At 43.5% G+C, this 25,550-nt stretch overlaps 1 long non-coding RNA gene across 1 annotated transcript; it reads left to right on the forward strand.

Moving 5' to 3' along the window:
* Window positions 1-17,166: 17,166 nt before the first annotated feature.
* Window positions 17,167-20,613, forward strand: LOC142589011 (uncharacterized). Its single transcript, XR_012829774.1, has 3 exons — window positions 17,167-17,299; window positions 18,537-18,756; window positions 20,512-20,613. It is a non-coding gene; the product is annotated as an uncharacterized LOC142589011 (long non-coding RNA).
* Window positions 20,614-25,550: the final 4,937 nt, after the last annotated feature.

Here is a 25,550-nt window from a genome sequence, read left to right on the forward strand (position 1 = left end):
GCAGGTCCCCGCCCGATGCTTGCGTCGGCGGTTCCGCAAATTTGACGTCAGGATATTTGAATAAAAACACATTGGTATAGTTTTACGTTCAGGGCTCCAGCTGATACTGTGGTTAATGTACGTTATGATACATATTTTGATGTTTCGTCCACCATCAAGTTAAGAGCATGTTTTCTAAGAAGCAGCTTCCAAGATATCACAATACAGTGTTATTGAACTTGTGTGGGGTTTTAAAGCTATCGAATGGCGTGCACCGGAAAATTTGATATTCGCAATACCGAGCACGCGCTATTTTTGGTTCAAAATTTGCCAGAAAACACTCGAAATTTGGCTGGAAAACAAGAAGCACGTATAACCTTAACTATTGGTTATTTGGATATATTTTGGTTCATATAAAATCTGAAGGGCTTTGTATATCGACAGCTCACTTCTTCAGTGCTTACCCCTTTTATACAGTAAATGTCAATTAATAAGAATATGCTCACATGGAAAACACAAACTTGATACATTCAGTATTACCGCTTTTTGTAGCTGCTTTCGCTCAATATCTTACCGTTTTCCAGGGATTATGGTTCTCTTGGCATGGAGTTTGCGATTATCCCGCTGCAATTATGGCCAAAACAACCGCTTCAATTCTAGGCACACAAGCCATTTGTCGCATTTCAAGCCACAAACACTCTGCTGTGAAATCCGAAAGTACCAGCTCACATATCTTTCTTACGCTCATTAGCGATGCCTTGCTCATTTTTTTTTCTGTTAGTTTTGACATATCACAATTGCCTTCTTATAGGCGTCATCGCCCCTCTTGTCAAATGAATATGCACTAAAAAAATAAAGAACCTATTCCTTCGAGGCGCCTGCAGTGACTTTTATGCAACGCCAAGTTTGTACGGAAGGAAACGAATCAATCTTTGGAGGGAAACAATGAGGAGCTAGCATTCCAGACATGGGCCGAGTTGAACAATTTTCAGTATTTCTTGATGATTGAAACGCTAGCAATGCCAACAACGTATTAGAATTTTAGATAAAGTAAGTATGGCAAGTCACGGTAACTATAAGCTACACCAAATATGTTTTTACTAAAAAATTGCAGCAGGACTAATCCCCTTATTAGCGTACGTAGTAATACAAATAGTAGTCAGCAATCTTGCGACAGAGTGTATTCCTCAAGTCGCGCTTAATTTTCGTAGCTTCGGCTGCGTGTAACATACTCTGGTATCGTCTCACCCTGCTATGACGTTCAGGTTCCCTGTTCGCCACCGAGCACGGATGCATGACGACGACCGTATGACGTCAACGCAGTAACGACAAGATGACGATGAAGTAATAATAGCGACCGACCTACAAAGGCCTACATCAATGACGATATGACGGCCATCCGATGTTCATTCCTAAATAATGAAGGCGGTATACTGACCACACCGCGGAGTCCAACGCAATAAGTCACTGATATGTTTTCGACTGTACGAGAACGGTAGAGTGACTACAACGGTAAGACGACAATCGGATGATGAAGCGGAAGTGAGTACGATAGCAAGATAGCATGAAGATGACGGTATGTCAACAGATGGTGATAGCCTCTGTTTGACGGCATTGACACGATGATTGGCGTATGCTGACATTGGTCTGACGATGACTGCATCACGAAACAAGCATGACGACTACGGCATGAGTACAGTAGGGCTATATAGCTGAAGTGACGATGATGGAAATGCTACGACAGCGTTACGATGACCGTTTGCTAACGGAGGCCTGATATTGACTGTGTGACCATTGCGCTATCACAAGGGCACCGTAATGATGGCACAATGACGACAGCGTGATTGCAATTCAATGGTGAAGAAAGGAAGAAAGGCGGCACGATGACGGCTGTTAAACGACGATGTAGTTATGACGACGACGTGGCGACGGTCTGACGACAAAGCTGGAATGAGGACGATGCACCGACAACAGTGGCATATAGCGAAAATGAACGCACGCGTGCCGACCTTAGCTATTACCCAACATAAAACAATGGGTAGGAGTGGAAGGCGTGAAGACAACCGAGCGGTGAAAGTCATATGGCGAAGCTGGAACGACAAAGATTGGGCGACGGATGTCGGCTGTTGGGAAAGAGTGCACTTGCGTCTTTGTCTGGTCCTTTGGAGCATGGGTTATTTTTTCCACAGTGGTTTCCACAGCTTGAAACCTCTAAAAGCTGAGGCATGTTCCAAAAATATGGCTATTGCGTATCTAGTATCACATTGTGGGGATTTTCTGATGAGTCCCAATGACCGAATAGTGTTGAAGAGTGATTATAGCGTCTATATGTGCTCGTTCCATGTCACGGTCTTCTAGCCACTGAGCAGTCAACCTATTATTCGGCTCCAAATTTCTTACGCCGTCTTTATTCTGAATGTTATAAATCTAACAGTTATAGTCTGCATTTTTAAAAGGCACCTTTATAGGTAGGGAACTTTCATCTGAAGTTATCTGCGAAACGGTAATTTTTGACTGTCATTATAACCCCCTCCAAGCACCACACATCCCCTTGGTATCCATTCTGCGTAAAAACATCACATTGTTGATCCTTCGAAAATCGATACGAACCCTATATATCTGTTTCTTGACAGGTGCGAAGGAAGAGCTGTATGGCGAAGGGAAATATTCAACATTGCGAAGCCTCAGCATAATGGCCGCCTCCTTTTTGTAATCATCGTCATCATCATCGTCGTCGTCGACGTCGCCGTCATCAACAAAAACAACAACCTATGTTATGTCCACTACATGACGAAGGCCTTTCCCTCCCTATGGAATTAAAAAAAAATCGAGTTTTCAGGTTTGTTAATAGGTTCTCTTTTTATATCCAGCAAGCAATACAAGCTCCATTTCTACACGAAAACATAGAACACGTACTTATAGCCTTCCAGAAGGTCTTAAAACTGATTATATTACCCTAATTAGGATCAAGCTGAATGAGCGGATAATGTCCAATGGTAGAGTCAGAGAAATCAGGAATAAACGTTGCGGCTCGCGCTTGATGATAAGGGGTATTTTCGTATTGGGCGTGCCAACTGCATTATGTGCTATTAATCACTACTTAGTTGACTATTTAGTTGGTTCTGAAAACAATAATGAATTTCTTATTCATAGATTGAAAATATTGTCATGGTAACGCAAATGAAGAAAGTTTAACGGGAATGTACGAAACATTTTGTACGCAATTATAAGTTCGAAGACTAACAATTAGCCTACATTTCACGAATTCTCTCACACTTCGATTTCTCGTACACTGAACGATTTCTCGTACATTAAACGAGTTGTACTAATTATGTACATGAGATCGTGGTTTTGCGCTGTAGAAGATTATCAAACGTCATGAACGATTTTGTATCACCTGACACAGCACGAACTCTGAAAAAAGGTTGGCCTCTCTTTATATATGTTTACTATGATACCGCGAATACAATTCCTCTAGGTGAAGTACAATTACGATCCCTTGTATAGACCATGCTGCTGTATTGTGTAGCTGTGCTGCCTTCTTCATAAATCTACAGTAAAGCGTAATTTTGAGGTGAAAAACATCAGGTGATGTAATCGCTTGTACTTGCGAATAAAATTATATACCTTACACACATTCTTCCCTATACCCATTAAAGATTTCCCTGTTAGTAAGTCCATGAATTTCGAGCAACGGCATGGCATAAATCTTTCATAAACCCAGACTGCTTGCGGAAGACTATTACAGAGTGTTGCTTCGGTGAGAGCTCAGAGGGCACCTGAATATAAAGAAATGTCGACAATTTCTTTTCACTCAAGCAATTATATAACACGCAAGCAAAAGGGTTTACCAGTTTGGCCTATATTCACATTGATAAGTATGATTCATTAATCAGAACATATGAGATACTGAACAAATTTTATTTAAAATGAGTGGTTTCGAGCGACGCGGACGACTCCTAAAGAAGCATTCATTAGTGCGGTAGAATAAGTTGTCAAATTACAGAAGGGTTGAGATCCGGCCCTGTTGGTACATAGTTGAAGGGAAAAAACCAGTCACAAAACTCAAAAGGCAAAACAGAGGTTCACACCACGTCAACTGGTTATCAACTGAGCTTTATTAGAAACGGCGTAGTCCCAGCAAGGTCAGAGCATGCGGAACAACAGCATCGCTAATCACAGAGCATGATAGGCAAGTTATCACATTTATCGTGACTGACCTAAAGAGCAAATTATTTTTTAAGTAAACGCATCGAGGTTGTACTAATTCAGTCCTCACGTAATAAACCGATGTAGTACGCTTCCAGCATTTCTCAGTCTTGTTTGCCCGTGCCCCTGTCATGAATGTTCACATTGCTCAGCAGCGGGTAACAGCCACATTCAATACAACGGCGAAACAAGTTTGCACCGCTATCGGACCGCACAGAGGAGTGGTGCGAACGCCGGCTGACGTTAATACATCGACCGGTTGCCCATGTAAACTCTCTCACATGTGAGGGGGAACTTATACGCAATCTGTGCGACACATTTCTTCAAATGGTTTTCGTGCTGCGTTGTGCAAACGCGGTTCCTTGCCGTGCCTCGAGAAATTGCCGAGCACAGACCGGAAAGTTTGCAAAGGTTGCAAAGTTTGCAGAGGTTGACACCACAGGCATTGTGGTGTCAACCTCTCGTCTTGTTTTTGGTCTATTGCGACTGGTTTTTGTCTTCCTTGTCAAATTAGCAGACCACTGAAACACATGTCATCACAGTAAACAAAAAATTTACACCCACACTATTTGATTAACAACGACTACTAGCATTGAAGCAAGAGAAGGAACACGAAAAAAATCTCCTTGCTTAAAAAGAACACGGAGAGGTTGAGGTAACTAAATTACTTGGTAACTAGCCTTCTGCCACCAACGTAAAGACTGATAGCTTCATGGCTTTTGCATCACGCTCCTAAGCCAGAAGGCGAATTTTGTTGGCGGCGAAATGCAAAAACACGCCCGTAGTGTGCATTGAGAGCACAATAAAGAAGCCCGGGTGTTCCAAGCTATCTTGGAGTCCCGTACAACCTCAAAAACGAATGGTTCGGCGAGAAAGCTGGTGAGTCGCTACGGTAATTTGTCTGTTAGTTCGTCCTGTTATTGCAGTAAGCAGCGTGTCCCGTCATCGTGCCGGTTGACACGCTGATATAAAGCACGAAGTCACTCATAGGATGCTGGTGACGTGCTATTGTGATGGGGATAGAATTGGGCGACGTGACCGCAAATAAAGAAGCGGTATAAGAAATTCAAGGTAAAAATAGAGGTAATACACCCATGGCAATCTGCGATGAGTGACATATCCGCTGCTTGGCTTGATCAAACGCACACATCTGTAAGGGCTCCTTTTTTCCTGGAGGAGAAGCGTAAGCGGAAGAAACATGCTTGCTGTTTCCAGAATATAGTGTAGTGATTCCCAGTCCGCTTCCGCCGCCTCGGGAGTGGTAGACTATCGAGTGACATGTCTCTTTCAAAGCAGTTTCCAGAACTCACACCTAAGATTGGTATACGATACCACTTCGAACTTCAGGCGACCGAACGAACAAGTATCATGATTCTTTTTTACCCCGCACAAGTGTCGACTGGAACCACCTTCCTGCTTCCATCATTCAGATCACAGATGTAACTTCATTCAAAACAGCAGTCTACCACGCTATCGCTTAACGTTGCCTGCATACCATTGTCTGCATATTACATTGCTTTGTATGTACCACTCCTTTCTGTAGTGCCTTAGGGCCTTGAAAGTATGTATAATAAATAAATAAATAAATAAACTGCAGAGTCGCTTACCGGCTGCCATCTTGCGCTGCTAAGCACGGATTCATGGGATGAAATTCAAGCCGCAGCGGCCGCATTTCGATAAGGGACAAAATGCGAAAATGGCCGTGTGTCTTGCAGTGGGGGCACGTGAGAGCTCCCCTGGTAGTCAAAACTAATTTAGGGCCTTCCAGTATGGCATACCTCACAATTAAATCGTAATCATAAGCAAATCGTGGATTTGGCATGTAAAACCCCTTAAGTGTTATTAATTCAGCGCCATGCGATGTACTCTTGTGCAGAATGTTAGACGCAGGCTTCCAGATATCTTATTGGGGTTGTATACGCAGCTCTGGAGCCTCGTTTTATATGCCTGATGCACTAAATCCTCATACTGGTATTTTTAACACGCAGAGAACAAGCGCAGCAACTGATTCTCAGTTACTCTACGTGGCGCAGTAAGACAAATCAGTGTACTGAAACCTGCGTTGCTGGTTAAGACAAGAGCGCTCAGGCCTACAGTCAAAGTTGGATGCCGGATACAAGTCGCCTCAACCTAGCGACCTTATACGTAGCACTTACAATAGCTGTTTAGACCGAATGATCCGCATATCGTATACCAAGCTGAGCTGAAAGGCACTGCAAGTTTGATGAAAGCGCATCGTGAGCTATGGTTCTTTTTGCGTTCCTGAAACTTACAATATTTAGGAAATGTTTTCATGTGCCTGTAACCTCTCTTCTCGACGCGTGGGCAGCCTCTGTAAGTAGGATGCTGATAAATAAAAATGCAACCAGAGTATTGCTCCACCTCACACTTTATTTAACAATTGAAATATTCCACGCAATGTACATTGAGCAAAAGGCAATGACTCAGCAATGGAACCCAGACGGCAAATACGGGAAAGACCAGTCAACATTTCACCTTTCTAAAAATTTGCAGAACACAACTCACGAGAATTGTCTTCGCTAATGCATTTAGCATAGAATCAATATGGCGACAAATCGTATTGCAACCTTCGATACGAATATGAGGCGTGTACTGCAGTGCAACTCCTCCTTCCTGCTTCCTAAAGAAGCGAACGTCATCAATGGAGCCGCCTAAAAGCCTTCACGCGACCTCCAAAGTGTATGGCTTGCCGTTGGAGGCGAACGATCAGAAGCGCGTAAAAGCTGTTAAACATGCAGATATTGAAACGAAAAAATGCGGGGCAGTGGCAGCCGTCGCAAAATGTTTTTAGACCGTTCATTGACGCGGCTGCGATTTAGCGAAGCACCTGGTCCCAAGACCTTGCTGACTTGGTGCCAGATTTTGTCGCTTACACTGGCTAATCTTCCAAATATAACGACAAAGTACCTTAGAAGCGTGAGCTTAAAAGGAACAAAACACTTGTGTATTGCAGTTCAAGGAAGCTTCACAGACCAAATTTGTTTGCAGTGCCCAACAGCGGTTTCCGAAGCAAGGACTCAGAGGGGTGGGGGTGTTCACAACGGTTTGCAGCTGGTCGTTCTACGCTGTATCTTCTCTCATGTGCCTTCTATGCCCGTTCCGTTCGGCCTGTGCTACAAGATAGAGCACCATCTATGAAAAAGCCCACATAGCTACCCACATATGCAGTTTTCGGTATTTGGCTACAGCGACGTCGTCTTGTCAATGCAGGGCAACGCTCGAACCATCAGTTTTTTAGCGTAAGCTTCTGAAGAAATTATGTGCGTATATTGCTGGTCATTGCGTAGAAGCATATTCTCAGTTTTAACTAAATCTTCAACTTAAAAGTTCAATTTCGCAGATCTTTATTTTTATGATATGCAGCCTACTTATAAAGAAGCCTGTCATATTTATGACAAGATATTTTTGCATATGTAAGTGACTAAGGGGCACATATAATCGATACGCTTGAAAATGTCCACGATATTACTGAGTGTTACTTAGGATGTGCTAATTACCATTTTATTAGTCACGTTAGACTACATATGTACCTGATAAATAGAAACCGAGGAGCTGAGAGGTTATGTACGCTTAGCAGAACGGCAGCCATTCCAGAGTGGTTAGGACTGGGGCTTCGGCTTCGGCAGGTTGTTCGTTCTTTAGCTGACACTTTACCTATTTAGGTGACACATTCAACAATTTTTTCTATTTTAAAGGCAAATCAGAGTAAGGCAGAGTACAGTCAAAATTACACTTTATCCATGAATGGAAGCAGCTGTCTATGATCTCGTTTCGTTGCGCCCCCCAACTACACAGACGTTCTCTCGTACTTAAGTAGCAATAAAATAGTGAGTAATTAGATGCAACAGGTGTCCGCATAGTGCCCATTAAACAATTTCTTCACCTAATATGCGTGGCTGTTACTCACCTCTACAATCTGATGTTATCTACCACTGTATTTCCAAAGGCAATGCAACTAGCTCGAGCGACACCGGTTTTTAAAAGTGGCGACGAGAATTGCATTGGCAACTATCGTTCAATTTCTTTACTGTCAGTATTCTTTAAGGGCATTGAAAAAAGTACGCACGGTAGGGTACTATCTTTTCTTTGTTTTTTAAACAGAACCTGCTCCTTGACGTTCAGCACGGATTCCGAAAGAATCCATCGACTGAAGCAGCAATATTGACGCAAAAAAAATCATCATAGATATAATTCAATGTGAGAACATAGCTGTTGACACACATATATATATATATATATATATATATATATATATATATATATATATATATATATATATATATATATATATATATATATATATATATATATATATATATATATATATATATATATATATATATATATATTACTATGGCTTCTGGCTGCTTAAACCAAATAATTGTACTGCATAAACTGGCAAACTGTGGTCTGTGAGGAAAAGCAGAAGACCTTTTGAAATCTAATCCATCGAACAGATTCCTTAAAACTCATTGTATTCAACACAAATATGAGTGCAAGGAGCCCCCGAGAAAGCATTGTGGGACCGCTCCTATATTTTATTTATATAGGTGACGTGCATCTGTAAGTGATGCAAGATTGTACCCAACGCTAATAACACGTCGGTGTTCAATTCCGGGAGATCAGAAAGTTGCATTGACGAGAAAGCAATCAGAACACTGAATGCATTAAGTACGTGGACAAAAATGAAATTTTTTGAAGATGAATTATAAAAAGACAAAAATTATGGCACTTTCCAAATAGGAAGGTAATTTCAAGGCCTTTGAACGTGTAACTAATCTCTGATACTGTTGAAGTATAAGATTATATTAAAATCCTTGGGGTTACATTTTCGAAGCATTTGACTTGGAATGATCATATTGACTATATTAGATCAAAAGAGTTTTGAGCTGTCCGTGTTGTGTTGCGCCTGTGCGGTATTCTTCCTGTCAAGGTTAGGATGTTGCTACATAACTCGTTAGTTCGCTCTGTTCCAATATTGTTGTACCGTTTGGGGCACTACGGTTGCCACAATTTTCTCCAAGCTTCACCTTCTTCAAAAAAGAGGTGTAAGATGCATTGCTGGTCTGCCTTACTGCTCCCGCACGCATGAATTGTTTTTAAAATATGAGATCCTACCAATCTACACTTTATGGAATTGTAGACTTTATTGAGCTCTAAATGATCCTCAGCAAGTGACGAAAAGTATATTTGTTATCTGGCAGAATTTCTGGCATATTCCTCAGACTAGACACGCATATTCCTCAGACTAGACATAAAAAAATTTGGTTAGTGACGATACCTAGGGCATATAATTCCGAGCAGTCTCTTTCTTATAGTCTTCCAGTATTAATAAATAAAGCAAACAAAAGTTAGATTTAGCATTTGGAGCATTCAAGTGAGGCTCATCAGCAAATTCTTCTTAGCGAAATTACGTGATGATATTGCACTCAGTTTGAAGCTATTCCCTTTTTTTCTTTTCCCCATACCATGTTACTTGTTCTTCTAATGCATGTATCTGTGCTGCAATGAATAGCACTGCTTTTTATAAAGAAAATATTTTATCTTATTTGATGTTTATTTCAATTAATGAAAATATTTGCTTGTGCACTGTACTGCCAAGATGATGAAGGGGGCTGGACCTCTACCAAGCTGGCAATCTTTTAGTACTGTCTGCTTATCTGTGTAAGAGAAAATAAAGACTGAATTTAAATCCTCCGTCGTGTGGGGAAGGGGGCATCCACAGGAATTTAAATCGAGTACAAGTGTGCCTCGGCCAGGCGTTCGAATCTGTACCTATCTGCTTGCTTGGGACAAGCTCTGCTGGCCTCGTTGTCACAGTTGTCACGCCTGCACAATTCGACGGCCGCCGCTGTACGGTGCACGCACACGTCCACGCCACAGAGTACTTTTAGGGCACACACGGTCGCAAGTTGTTCTGAACAAGAAGGCTCAATCGAAGTGCCACGGCGGTCAATACGGATCAAGCGTGGTTTGTCCGATAAAGCGAGAGTTCGCACATGCTTCGTTCCGCCGCGACGCTGAAGTTTCCCCATGTTGCACACGGAGAGGGCGCTGTGCAAACTGCACCCCACAAAACGAGCCTGGCGGTCCCATGCTGACAGCTTACTAAAAGGTGATTTTCACTTGAAGTGCTATATCATCGCGATATTAGAATAGTGCAGCGTCCTACCATTTATGTGGTAGTACTTGGTTCACATATAGGGGCCGTCAGAAACGCATAGAGTTTTCCAATGAGTAGAGAACTACCACCATCTGGCGTTTGGCTGTTCGTGTGGTTTTTATAATGTAAAAAATGCCTGTAAAGTTTGCGAGGTTATCTGGGCACCCCTTGTTCCTACCCCACCTTCAATCATCTGTTCAGCATCCGCCGCTGCTCCGATCAGTAGCTGCTCCGCCGCTGCTCCGATCACCGATCAGTAGCATAAGCACAAACGTGTTGGCAGCCTGTTGTTCAACAACTACGGAAGTTCCAGACGATAGGAAGATATACAAATTATTTTGAATTGGGCCACACGGGGCTACCACACTTCCGCTTCTGTACTTATGTGTGTTCCAATGTTCCTTTAGCATGCGGGTTCCTTTTCAAGCGTATAACGCATGAAGAAACCAAGTACCCAGATGGGATACAGATTTGTCCGTTTTTGCGTACTGTATAGCCAGAGACATCATCATCATCAGCCTAGTTACGCCCACTTCAGGGCAACGGCCTCTCCCATACTTCTTCAACTACCCCGGTAATGTACTAATTGCGGCCATGCGCTCCGAGCAAACTTCTTAATATAATACGCCCCCCTAACTTTCTGCCGCCCCTGATACGCGTGCCTTCCCTCAGAATGCAGCCCTTAAACATTAATGACCTTGGGTTCTCTTCCCTCTTCGTTACATATCCTGCCCCCCCCCCCCCATTTCTTTTTCTTGATTTCAACTAAGGTGTTATAACCTCTCATTTGCTCCCTCACCCAATCTGCTCTTTTCTTATGCCTTAGCGTTACACCCATCGTTCTTCTTACCATAGCTCGTTGCGTCTTCTTCAATTTAAGTAGAACCCTTTTCGTAAGCCTGCAGGTTCCTCCCCAGTACGTGAGTACTCGTAAGACACAGCAGTTAGACACCTTTCTCTTGAGGTATAATGGCAGCCTGCTCTTCATAAACTGAGAATGCATGGCAAACGCACCCCAGCTCATTCTTAATCTTCTGATTCTTTCAGTCTCATGTTCCGGATACGCGGTCACTACCTCCTCTAAGTAGACGTATTCCTTTACCGTTTCCAGTGCCTCGCTACCTATTGTAAACTGCTGTTGTCTTCCGAGACTGTTAAACATTACTTCAGTTTACAAGAGATCAATTTTTAGACCCACCCTTCGGCTTTTGCCTCTCAGGGTCAGTGAGCATGCATTGCAACTGGTCCCCTGAGTTACTAAGCAAGGCATTTTCATCAGCGAGTCGCAAGTTACTTAAGTATTCTTCATTACCTCTTACCACGATTTCTTTCCCATCCAGGTCTCTGAATACCTCCTGTAAACACGATATGAATAGCATAGGAGAGGTCGTATCTCCCTGCCTGACGCCTTTCCTTATTGGAATTTCGTTGCTTTCATTATGGAGGACTAGGGTGGCTGTGGAGCCGCTATAGATATCTTTCAGTATTTTACATACGGCTGTTCTACATCCTGATTCCGTAATGCCTCTATGACTGCTGACGTTTCGACTGAATCAACCGCTTTCTCGTAATTAATGAAAGCTACATGTAGGGTTGATTATATACCCCACAATTCCTTATCACGTGATTGATAGTGTGACTATGGTATAGTGTTGGCTATCCTTTACGGAATCCTGCCTGGTCTTCTGTATGAGAGAAGTCTAAGGTTTTCCCGATTCAACTTGCGATTACGTTAGTAAAGAATTTGTGGGCAAGGGCAGTAAACTAATCGGTCTATAATTTTCCAAGCCTTTGGCGTCCCCTTTTATATGGATTAGGATTACGTTAGCGTTCTTCCAAGATTCCTGTACGCTCGAGGTCATCAGGCATTGCGGATACATTGTGACCCGTTTTTCTAGAAGAAATCTGCTGTTACCCGTTTCTTCTCAGCTGCCTTCCAGAGTGGAGCAATTCAACTCAATGCACAACGTCAAGGGTATCGTCCGGCCGAGGCAGGCACACGACGTAGATGGGGGATATGCGTAGACATTAGTGCCATTGTTCCACCGTCGATAGTCAAGGAAAAGTCGAATGGAGTTTAATTTTCACGAGCACCGTAGGAGATGACCATGGTGGAGTACTCGGTGATTCAATTACATCCTTGTGAAGCCTGTCTTCAACTTTCCTCGTAGATTCGTGCAGTCGACAACAGAAACATGTCATGGTGGCGGTTCAATGGGCGAATGGCCTAAGTTATGAAATCTGTGAATTACGACGCCTCTGTATGGTTAATTTGATCAGCATCTGGTAGCCGAATATTCGAGATGTGCATTACCACGTTGAGCTAAAATATACTTAGGCTTCCCACGTCCCATCCTCCAGCAATGCTGTACCCAAATTTTTGGGAAATGTTACCATATACACCATTGTATAACGTAGTACATTCTGGGATCGTATGTATCGATACTGCTGCCAGTCTTACGTCCTCTGCTAAGAAATTACTTCACTACTCCCCATTTATTTGCTTCCAATCTCGAGACGTGTCCTCAACAGAGAAAGCACCATCGTTCTTACTTTTTTGCTGATGTTGCGCGAAACTGAGGTCTGGCTCTTGTTTTTCTTAAAGGACATAATCATAAACATCATAGGTCGCTTAGAGACCTTTTTAGACGTCGAACTTTCTCAAGCAGTTTAATGTCACTCCGCCCGTGTTTTTCGAATAACGTGCCTACGACAACTACCCGAACGTGACCACATGCGTTAGTGATTTATTTCACTTCGCAGCTTCCTAGAATTTACCAGTCCACCTTTAACGCGGCACGATATTAGAGCTTTTGATGGGCACATTTACGTAGAAGCGTCCGCTGCCATACTGAAAAAGTAATACAAAAAGAAGTTCCTGAATTTGCTGTCGTACTAAGCTCATCCATCGCGTGTATGCCCAGGAACGATCAACAGCTGAGATATATTACTTATGACGCATCCTCTGCACATGTCCGTGCTTTTTTTCTTTAGCTTCAAACCACTTACTCTAGGAGAATACATAATAGAGATTCTTTCATGCGAAGCGTCGTAAAAGTAGTGCAGCTCCTATACATCCTAATGTCAACGAAAATGTGCCTCGCTCCATGTACTTTGAGGTAGTTCCTTAGATACTAAGATAACATTTTTCTCTGTCTCACTACATTTCCAACTTTTTAATAAAAAGTGCTTGATAAACAATAGAATTGAACATCCACCTTTGAGCACAGTAGCCCTATGGTCTAACCAATGTGCCAACACTGCACACTTACTACGGTCATGCCAAAGCTGACAAGCTCAGTCGCAAGATCGGAACGTGTTTCTCGTGTCATTTTCTCGGCTTCTCCCTTCGCGACAATGCCAATTTGACCGATTACTTTGGCTGCCCTACCTCCATCATAGACCCTAATTATTCACAACTGTGATCGTTTTAGATAGACCCTGAATGCGCAATGCCTCCATGACTGCTGAGCTTTCGAATGAATCAAGCGATTTCTCGTAATCAATCAAAGCTATATATAAGGGTTCGTTATATTCCACATATTTTTATCACGTGATTGATAGTGTGACTATGCTATATTTTTGGGTACCCTTTGTGGAATACTGCCTGGTCTTTTGTATGACAGAAATCTATGGTGTTCCTGATTCTATTTGCGATTACCTTAGTAAATAATTTGTAAGCTGATCGGTCAATAATTTTTCAAGAATTATGTTAGCGTTCTTCCAAGGTTTCGGTACACCCCAGGTGATGAGGCATTGCGGATACATCGTGACCCGTTATTCTAGAACAATCTGCCCACCATCCGTCAACAAATCTGCTGGTACCTGATTCTCCCCAGCTGCCTTCCCCCTTTGCATAGCTCCCAAGTCTTTCTTTACTTCCTACAGAGGTACTGGTGGGATTTAAAATTCCTCTAGATTATTCTCTCTTCCATTATCGTCGTGGGTGCCACTGGTAGTGTATAAATCTCTATAGAACAGTTTCGCGAACTGGACAATCACCCCTTTACAGAGAAAAAAAGCTCAAGGACACTGGTCCAGACGGGCTTCGGCACTAAAGGCCCTAAGGGCTTTGCTGAAATTTTTAAGGACAAGCGAATTGTGCGATCACCTTTGAATGTTGTAGCGTGTAGTATCGCGTTACTTTGTGATTTTTATGGTTCCCACTTTTTTCCTCTTCTTCTTTCTCATTTTATTCCCTTTACCCCTTTCCCCAGCCCAGGGTAGCCAGGCGGTACTTACACAGGCTAACCTCCCTGCCTTTCCTCTCTTTTGTCGCCTCCTCCACCTCCTCTATAGAACACCTCAGCCACTTGAACTTTCTCATCCATAATAGTAATAATATTGCCGGCTTTGATTATTACGTATTCCTAGTTTCTTCTGCACTGCTTTTAGGCTTCCTCCGCTCCTGGAAGCATGTTCAATTCTATCCATGATATACTTCCTTATGTCCGTTGTCTTATGCTTGTTGATTCACTTGGAAAGTTCGGCCAGTTTTATTCTAGCTGTAGGGTTAGACGCTTTCATACGTAGGCATTTCTTGATCAGATCTTTGGTCACCATCACCTGCGATAGTTTACTGGTATCCGGTCTAACGGAGTTACCCCCGACTTCTATCGATACCTATCGCCAGAGGTGATGGGTATAAAAGCCTCGCCCTCCTACGTTCAAGGTGGACACTCTGGCACATAGCCGCGGCGGCAGTTTAATCAAGTTCGGCTATCCGTTGCGCAGACATAAGGTCCAGAGTGTAGAAATTCAGCTCCATGCACAAGGTCAAGGGTATCGTCCGGCCGAGGCAGGCACACGAAGCAGATGGGGGATATGCGTAAATATTATTGCCATTGTTCTACCGTCGATAGTCAACGGAAAAGCCGACTGAATCTCTTTTTCACGAGCACCGTAGGAGACCAGCATGGTGGAATACTCGATGATTCAATTACGTCCCTGCGAAGCATGTCGTCAACTTTCCTTGAAAATTCGTGCAAAATCTGCCGTTTATATACGAAAGTGCTTTCCGTTTTAAGCTTTACGGACATTTTACAGTAATCATATAGCGGCTATACACTGTTTTGCACAAAACAGACAGAATTCCGTATTTCTGTTATGCGAACATCCGTATTATTGTGAGAAAATTTAAGCTGCCTGAATGAGCGCTCGTACTCACAAAATTTCAGCTAACAATATTTTGTTGGACACGCAAACTGTACGCATTATGAATATACGTACACAATGTGAGATCTAGCCTTCTACCAAAAACGGCAATAACAGGTCCTATAAATATATATAGGCATCTTCTATTCCGCTCGCAGTTTGCCGCGCATATGGGCTTTGTAACGCTCATCATATGTGCAAATATATGCGTGTTCTTGCAATGTTCTGAAATTAAGTGCTTTGTAGTTAATACTACAGCATATATGTTTATATGAATGAAGAGCCATGTGGATACGTATTCAAGCTTCCGGCACTCAGATGCTGGTGCAATGGGAATGAAATTGGGGCTCTACGCCAAAAATTGTGCAGGAATTATATCAGTACCGAAATGCAGGGAGTGGTGTAATGACCGTGACTGCATTCACATTTAGCAACAAATGGGAAGGGACTGGCGGCCTATAGATCCAAGTACAACTGTCGTTTGAAATTTTCGAATGCGGCAAGCAATTAACCCAAGTGTGAAAGGGCTCTGCTGAACTGCAATGTAGTTGGTTTAACTCATTCCCATGATATTTAAAAAATATTTCGTCTCTGTGAATAACTGCCTATTCATTGAGACAAATACATGACGCATAATCTTCACTGTTCATGCGTTAATTCTTGCGGTAAGATGTATTCGCAGACATCTGGTGCTTCATCTTGCAACAAGACCGGTAAGCGCGCTAGTTCTTGTACGGCAGAATACAGAACGCGAACATGCACCGACATGTGTGCAAGCTTCTGGAAGGTGACTGAAGATGAAGGACCTAGTACCATGCTGGTACTGTGTGTACTGTCAATAAGAAAAAAAGACGGAAAGAAAGAATGCCCAGTGCCGAGATGTAACAATTCCAGCTTTATTTCTTTTTGACCCAGAAGGCAACACCATTAGTTCCATGTGCTTTATACATGGGTAAATGTTATGGCACAACTCGTTATTTACCCGTTCATTGCATGCACCAACCAGCCCAAATTATCACTATACTAGAGCTTACTGACGCATCGCAGTGCACTGCTTTGCACTTCATTGCAGCACAGGGGTTTACCATCTCCAGTAGCGAACGCTTTGGTTGACCTCCCTGCCTTTCTGCTTCTTGCATTCTCTCTCCCTTTGTATAAAACGCACTAACTTGTGGCAGAGAAAGCATTCTCCTCTTTTAGAATTCAATTATTTGTGAAGCAAATATTTTGCAGGTCCAGCAACTAGAGCACAAATGCGAAAACGAAACCCATTCTGTTCTCTTCTCCGCGCTCACAGAGTGCGGCACCAGGGGGCAGCGCGCGCTGCGCTTCCGTTAGGAGTGGTAGACGAACCTGCACATGTGTAGTCAGCCGGCATTTATCGTGTCGTGTTGTAGAAGTTGTTAATTTGTCTTAAATATCTCTTGATTTGTACTCAAGAGTGGAGCAAGACCCTAATGAAGAGAGGTTGACGCATCCGGAGCGAAGAACAGAAATGATGGATGGTTACGCTGCTTGGGTCTCGGTACCTTCGAATTGGCAAAGTTTCTAATTGATCGCTGTTTGGTGTGCACTTGTGCGCTCGCCATTTGCTGACATCGCGCGGGGATATTTGCGCTGAATGTCTTTCACTTCGTGTACAAAACTCTGCATGCTGCGGCATCGAAGAAGTTGTCCTGCGTTTGGGTGCACGTATGCGCTTGGACACGCGATAACCTGCTTGCTCTCAACGGGTGTTCAACTGTCTACGCGTGCTCGTAACTTGCTCATGAGGTAAGACCATTTTAATATTATTTGGTTTGCATGACGTAGGTGTGTAAATGATGTGTGGTAAGCCGGTGTCGGGAACATAAATATTGTTTCAAAAGACAAATCTGCAAAGTCTTAGGGTAAAAATGACGCCTGACTAGGGAAAAGGATCACCCATTCTTTTCAGATCGATTCCAGTGGTAGTGCGATCGTCTGGATCGGGCGGATGAAGCTGGGCCCGTGTCAACACTGGCGACGTTAGTTACAATGATCAGGCAGCCGAACTTCTGTGTCATCCGTCGGGCTTGGAATGCTTCAAATGAGCTGCAATGCTGAATCACGTCACTTACCGAGTTCTGACTGTCTTTTTCTCATGAGGAACTGGCACACGTCCGCGGCTATCCATTTTATAAGATAGCCAACCTTCTCGTTTTATGTCATCAGAGGTTTTAGTGCCTTGCACAAGTTGACCACATGCTCGTTGTACTCCGAGCAGGTTTCTCCAGGAAATAGGGCTCGCCCTATAAACGTTTGCTCTGCACATGTCTATTTAGCTGCCGGATTTCCCAAGCGCTTCTTGTTTATTTTGCGAACTTCTCCCATGTTCTCTTGCTTTCTTCGTTATTTTCAAGCCACACAGACTTGGTTGCCTTGAGCAAGAAGGCGACTTTCTTAAACTGGGCGATAAAATTCCAGCCATTCAGCCGACTTACTTTTTGGTAATTGCTGGGCCATTCGTCCACATCCTCACCCGTTTTTGGAGAAACTGGCTTGACGTAGGGCTGCCACGGGACGCTAGAAGACGGTGTCCGGTTTTCGCCGTCGAAACCACCTCTGTTGGCAGACCGGCAATACGGCGAATCCAGCGAAGCTTCTCGGATTGTGTCTCTGCGATCAGTTTGTCTTAATCATCTGCGGACACCGCTGTTTTATTCCACATCTCTACGAAAACTGTTATGATGGGGTCTGTTTATTTATAGATGATCCCAGGAATATGTGCGAAGCTTCGCCGCAAACACCGAGCCACTGCCAGGACAAGCGGGCTTGGTCCTCTTCTTCCGTCCGTGCGGTCGCTTTATCTTAAAATATTGCGCTTTGGGCACATTAAACCCCACATTTTGATAAATTTAAAGCGAATAGTATATGTATAAGGCTAAATACTAACGTGGAAATTGTAATTTGGTTTGAGCAAGAACCTACTAATGCCTATATTATTGTCCTGAGTTAAAGAAATTCCATCCTGCATTACGTTCTTTTACAGCCATAACATATGTGCAGTGTAAGTGCTCACTGCGCATAAATATTAACAGCAGTCCCCAAAGTTATCGCACTGAAGTGATTCAAGTGACAGCACACGTTTCCTTTGCTATTGCCAGCCTATGGAAATAATTTTCAACCTTCTGTACATCACGGGCCCCTGGACAGAAGCACTAGTCAAATTGTGGCCGCTTTCACCAGTTTTATGCCAGGAAATATTGCAGGTAAGGACAGTATCCTGAACTTGCAATTCTTATTTCATACTGTTTAATAATTATAGATTTCCTGTGACTGACCAAGTAAAGGAAAAAAGCTCCTGTTTCGGAAGGGAAACAGGTTCCAGGGCTTCACCATGCAGCTAAACCTGTCAGCCTTTCTGCTACTTCGGAAGGACATTACTGACGCCGCGTTCCACGGTGCAGCTCAGGTAACTCTAGTCTAGGTTGGGTGAAGTGGCAGTGGCGTTCGTTCCTTTGCGCATAATGACAGTCTCATGCACGTATATGGAGCTTTTAGAAAGATATGCTGAAGATAAATGCGTGGTATGAACCTTCAAAACCATAAAACAAATCTCTACATCCCATCTGACCGCAGAAAGGCATTAATAATTTTATTCAGAGGAGAAGGCAAAGCCCCGAATTTAGCCATCAAGTAAAAGCCAATAGGTGTCATCTCCTTCGGCAATCTCTGTCTGCAGTCTCTTTTGGGAATGGGATGAACATAAGCTTGGTCCCTTTTCTTTAAAGCAAAAAAAGATAAAGCTGTTTCCGGCAAAGTAGGTCCACCATAGATCACTTTGTCCGCATCGAGACAAATATGCGTCATGCATTTGCGCATAAACAAGTTTTGTCACCGGTATGTGTATGTATGGACAAACCATTAGACACCGCTTAGCGCTTCGGAATCCGTGATCTGGCTGGAATAGGCGGCCGAGGCAACTTGCTGCACAAGTTTCACACTGCATATTTTGTGTACAAGTTGGAATCGTATTCTCTCGTCCATTTACCCAGTAAGCTAATATACCACAAGCTGGTGTGCAGGGTTGTACTCTACTTGTAAAAATAAAATCTATTTACTCTGTCATACCGGCCGCAATATGCTACTCGCTTGATGTGGATGATGTACCAATAGGTGAAAAATCTTGTAGGCTGCCGGTTGGCGAGAGATGATAACTCATTGTCATAACCAAACTGTCTAAATAGGTAGATGCCAATGAATTAGGCAATACCTCGGAAAGCATGTGCGTCCTCTGTTGGCACAAAATAGAAACTGCCAGGCTTTGAGATATATATCAACGGAGAACAAATATCTGTGGCCATAGAACACGCATTTTCGGTAACATTTATTGGGAAGCTAACTTTTTCCCCCACCTGAAGTATTTGAAAAGGAAGTGCCTGAACCCATGAATTTCCTGAAGCACTTCTCACGCGCATCACGGGAAAGCGCCAGGAGATGCTTCCTTAGCCTCTACAAAAACATTTTACGGTCACGGCTTGCATGCGGTGCAATAGTTTATGAGCCTGCAGCTCCTACTGCTTTAATGGTGCCAGAGCCCTTCCACCATATATGTATCCGTCTTGCTACATGTGCCTTTAAACTAGCCTTGTAGAACGCCTGTATGATGAGTCGTATGAATAATCCCTGCGTCCCTAAAGAGTGCATTTAGGTCTATCCTATCCGCTGAAGGCAAAAACAGATTGAAAACACCCATGCTATTCCACTATGAGCGACATATCCGCTGCCAGTCTTTATCAAAACCACACAATGCGAAGGTTGTGGGTTCGGTTCCCACCTGCGGCAAGTTGTTTTTTCTTCCACTTTATTTTCCAATAATTTATCGTTTCTTCATTAGATTTATTAAGCACTAGTAATTTCCCCTATGTTGTCCTTGGTGTCAGTGTTTGTTGGCTTCTCATAATATGACTAATAATAACCGGGCCCCTCGGTTAACCCCCTTTCTTCTCGTTTACATATGTAAGGAGTCATTCTTCCGTGGGTGAGAAGCGTCAGCTGAAGAAAGGGGCGTGCTACTTGAAGAAAATATTGCAAGGATTCCCAGTCGCCTTCCACCACCCTGGGAGAGGTAGGCTACAAAGTGTCATGACTGAAACTTCATGAACACACACCTAAGACAAATATACAATATCACTTCGAACTTCAGGCGACTAGCCATAGCTGCTTAGCGGCTATCGTCATTGCGCTGCTAAGCACGGGTTCCTGAAATGAAATCCTACCGCAGATGCAGCATTTCGAGTAAAGGTGAAATGCGAAAGTGTCCGTGCCCGTGCAGTAGTGGCGCGCTAGAGATCGCCTAGTGTTGACAAATAAATTAGGGTCCCTCAGTACGGCATACCTCATAACCAAATCACGCATTTGGCACGTCAAACCCCGGAATTATTCTTAATTCAACGCCATTCAATCCCATTATACGCCGGCTTCCAAATCCCTTACTGGTGTAGTATACGCAGTTCTGGACCGCTATTTCAATGTCATTTGCGCAAATTCCGTATACTAGTATTTCTACGGCGCAGAGAACAAGCACAGCAACTGATTTTCAATTACACTTCCTGGCGAGGTAAGAGGAATCGGGGTGCCGTAACCTACGCTGGAGATTATGAACAGGGTGCTCACACCTAAAGTCAAAGTTGGATGCCCGATACCAGTTGGCTTAGGCTTGTGACCTTTCACGTAGCGCATACCTTAAGATTTAAATGCAGGTGTTTATACATACTGACACGCATATCTTACACCAAGCTGACCAAAAGGGCCCTACAATTTTTACGAAACCCCATGGTGAGCTATGGTTCTCCCTTGTTTTAAGAAGCTTACGATATTTAAGAAAAGTTTTCATGGTCCTGTGTCCTGTCTCATCAACACGCGGGCATCCTTTGTATATAGGCCGCAGATACATGAAAACGCATGCAGAATATTGCTCTTACTCGTACGTGACATAATAATTTCAATTTCGCACCCAATTTATTTTCAGCTGAAAACAATGGGTCAACAAGAGAGCCCTGGAGACAATTACGGGAAAGACCAGTCAACATTTCATCTTTCCAAAAATCTGCAGAATCCAACTCACGATGACTATCTTCGTTAATGCGTTGAGCATTGAATCAATACAGAGACAAAACGTATTGCCACCTTCCATACGAGTTATCAGGTGTGCAATGCCCTGGGACTCCTCTTTCCCGCGTCCTAAAAATGTGACCTCATTAATTGGAGCCGCCGAAAGGCCTGCACGCGACCTCCGAAGTGCATGGCGCGCCGGGGGCGAACGATCAGAACCTTGTAGAGGCTGTTGAACATGCAGTGATTGGAACGAAAAAAAATCCGGCGCAGTCCCAGCCGTCGCAAAGCAATTTTGAGTGTCCGTTTGACTCGGCTGCAACATTAAAGTTGCGCATGGTACCAATACATAGATTGCTTGGTGTCAGGTCTTGTGGCATACGTGGGTCAATCTTGTAAATTGAATGACAAAGTACTAGGCATTATAACATTATTGACCTTTGTTTAATAGAAGCAAATAATACGTGTGTTTTGCAGTTCAAGAACGCTTCGTAGCCTAAAGTGATTTGCAGTGTGCAAAAGTGGTTCCTGAAGTTCATTGCGAGGACTCATGGCCGGCGTTTACAACTCTTCGCAGCTGGTCGTTCAGCGCTGTACCTCCTTTGATGTACCTTCTATATCCCGTCCGTTCTGCTTGCCCTACAGCAAAAATGAACATAATCTATCAACAAGGCCATATACCGACCCGCATCACATACGAAGTTTTCGGAAGCTGGCTGCAGCGACCTCGCCTTGTCAACGCAGGACGATGCTCGCACTATCTGTCTCTTAGCGTCAGCTTCTGAAGAAGTTATTACGTATATTGCTGTTCGTTGCGCATAAGCATAATCCCACTTATGAACTAAATCCTCAAATAACTAGTTCAAATTCGCTTATGTTTATTTTTTATCTGAAACAGCCTATATAAGAAGAAGCCTTTCATATTTATGACTATATATTTTGTTCATAGGTACCTGACTAAACGGCACAGATCTTCCAGAGGTTTTGAAAACTTCAACGCTAATACCTAATAGTACTTAAGATGAGGTAATTACCGTTATTTTACGTTGGGTTACATATGTAACAGTTAAATAGAATCGTAGTGCATGAGATGTCATTCATGCTTAGCAGAACCGCAGCCAACCCCTAGTAGTTCGAGTGGGCGCATCGGCTTTGGGAGGTGGTTCGTTAGAAAACCCCGTCGGAAACCCACAGGAATTCAAGTGGGGCACCAGCGTCCTTCCGCATCGCGTTCGAATTTCTTCATATGTGCTCGCTGGGGCAAGCTCTGCTAGACTCGTTGTTTCCGTCGAGGTTGCGTTTTCAACACCCATGCTGCATGGAAATGCATTATCCTCGGCCGTAATGGCTCAGACTGCGTTCATACATCCGTGCACTGCCCACCGGAGCTTGCTTCCGCGTACACTGGACCTCTCGTTTGCGCCACAGATACCACGTGTGCAGAAGGCACCGGCTGTCCTCGCGCGGTGCACACAGGCATCCATGCCACTTTGTCCATGCAGAGAACACACTGTGACATGTTGTTCTGAACAAGAACGCGCAATCCAAGTGCCAACGCGGTCAACAAGGAACAGAGGTGCGTAGTCCAATCAAGCGAGAGTTCGCGCAAGCTTAATTTGCCGCGACGGTGAACCTTTACCAAGTGGCACACACGGAAAGGGCGTGGTGCATGACTATACCCTGCAAAACGGGTCGGGTGGTGTCATGTAGCCAGCTTCCCAAACGGTGGTGGTCCTTTGAAGCGTCTAGATCATTGCGATGGTGAAATTGCAGAACGTCCCGCCAGATATTTTGTTGGAGTGGGTTGAAATATAGGTACCGCCAGAAACGTATAGGTTTTTGGAATGTTTACACATTTCCCACCATGTGGTGTTTGGTTGTTCATGTGGGTTTCCAACTCTAAAAGGAACTCTCCAATTTCCGAAGCTGCCTGGGCGCCCGTTGTTCCTACCCCCCTTCCATCAACTGTCCAATATCCGCCGCTGCTGCGGTGGGGTACCTACCAGTAAGAGGTACAAACGTGCTGGCAGCATGTTGCTCGACAAATAGGGAAGTACTATACGATGAGAAGATACCTACCTATTGTGAATTTGGCCCCATAGTGCTGCCAGACATCCTTTTTTCTGCTTATGTTGGTTGCAATGGTTCTTTAGAGTGCTGGTTCCTCTCGAGTCGTAGCACCCATAAAAAAAGCCAAGCGCCCGGATGGGGTACATGTTTATCGTTTTTTTTTTGCGGACCACTGGGTAGCCGCAGGCGATGGGAATCAGACCCTCACGCTCCCACAGTCAAGGTGGACTCTCTGGCACGAGGCCGTGTTGGCAATTTATTAAAGTTCAGTTATCCGGTTGGCAGAGTGGTCTAGAGAGGAAAAATCGAACTCCATGCACACAATCAAGGGTATCATGCGGCTGAGGCAGGGCACGCAAAGCTAGGTAGCGTATATGCGTAGCTCTTAGTGCGACTGTTCTGCCATCGACAGTAAACGCAAAAAGGAATAGATCCATTATTTCTTTTTCACGAGCACATCAGATGACCATGGGTAACCTGACGATTTCATTAAGTCCCTGAAAATCATGTCTTCTACTTTCTAGGATATTTACTGCAGTCGGCAAAAAATAACATTTCCAAACACGCTGAAATCTGTGAGTTACCATGTATGTGCATGGTTAATTTTATCATAATCTGGTAGCCGAGTATTCCAGATGGTAGTGACTACAGTGACGGGGCACGGTGCTTTGACATCTACACTACAGTGACGGGGTCCGGCTCTTTAACCACATTCACGTAGGACAAAAATACTAACATATATATGGACATATTGATATAAGAACTGTAATCGAGGTCCCATGACCATGATTATATGTATATGACAAAAGGTGGAGAATTGCGTTTTTCGTGGAGAATAGCGTTTTTCCGATTTCGATAAGATCCATCTTTGGGGCCCTCCTGTATACACGATACATTTTTGTTGCGCATGAATATTTTCTCAGCGATCAGTGATCAAATCTCGATGAATCTTGCGTGAAGGTTGGGCTGAAAAGTGGCTTCTTCGTAGCACGCAACTCGTGCAGAAACGTTTAGGAATTTTTCCCAGAATAAGAAGACAACAAAAGAAATATTGCCTACTGTTTGAAACAATAAAAGTCGTTTGGCTTACATGAGAAAATCCTCAAGCATGACAAAAGATAATTTCATTATAAAGGATAACGGAAATAAATTCGATAGAAAAAAAATGGTAATGGGAATTTGATTAGCGTAATCTGAACACGCCCATATTGAGAAAACGGCATATATTTTTGAAAATTTCACACAATTCCGACAAAACCACACCTTACTTTTTGGCGTAGATGTGATGGACAGACATTTAAAGTGCAGCCACTTCAGGCACGCGCAACACCCAATGGCGTTATCATGAACCCTTTGCCCACATGCACTACATGTCCACAAACTATGATTACGCTTTAGAGTGATTATTGCAGTGAGTGCGGGCCACCCATCTTCGGAGAAATAGTTCCGCATTTCACCTATCTCAACTCTCTCGTCCAGAACTGCTGAAGGAACTTTCTCAGGGGCGACTTCAATTTCTTTTTCACCAATCTTGCGTCCCCTGATTGCCTTTGAAGACATGGAACAACATAGCCTCCAAAAAAGAACAAAATTTCGGCAAAGCACTACAATCATATTTATTAGCTATAAACCACTGATTTGGTGCCTGTATTCTTGCTTGGCGTTCTCTTCTTTGCGGTTTGATAATGTATGTAGCTGGTGATAAATTTTATGCATGCTGTAAAATATAGTTTTTTTTCTGTTTTTAATGGGCTAATATGTTGCATTCATCCTCCGCATTGATCCCCCTATGCTTGTACCTAATGTGTATTATATTTCGCATCCGGACCCATCCACTAGCCTGCGTCTATTGGGTCCAACAGTCTTTTGTGTATGGACT

This window comes from Dermacentor variabilis, chromosome 7 (assembly GCF_050947875.1).
Source record: "Dermacentor variabilis isolate Ectoservices chromosome 7, ASM5094787v1, whole genome shotgun sequence".
Lineage (NCBI taxonomy): Eukaryota > Metazoa > Arthropoda > Arachnida > Ixodida > Ixodidae > Dermacentor > Dermacentor variabilis.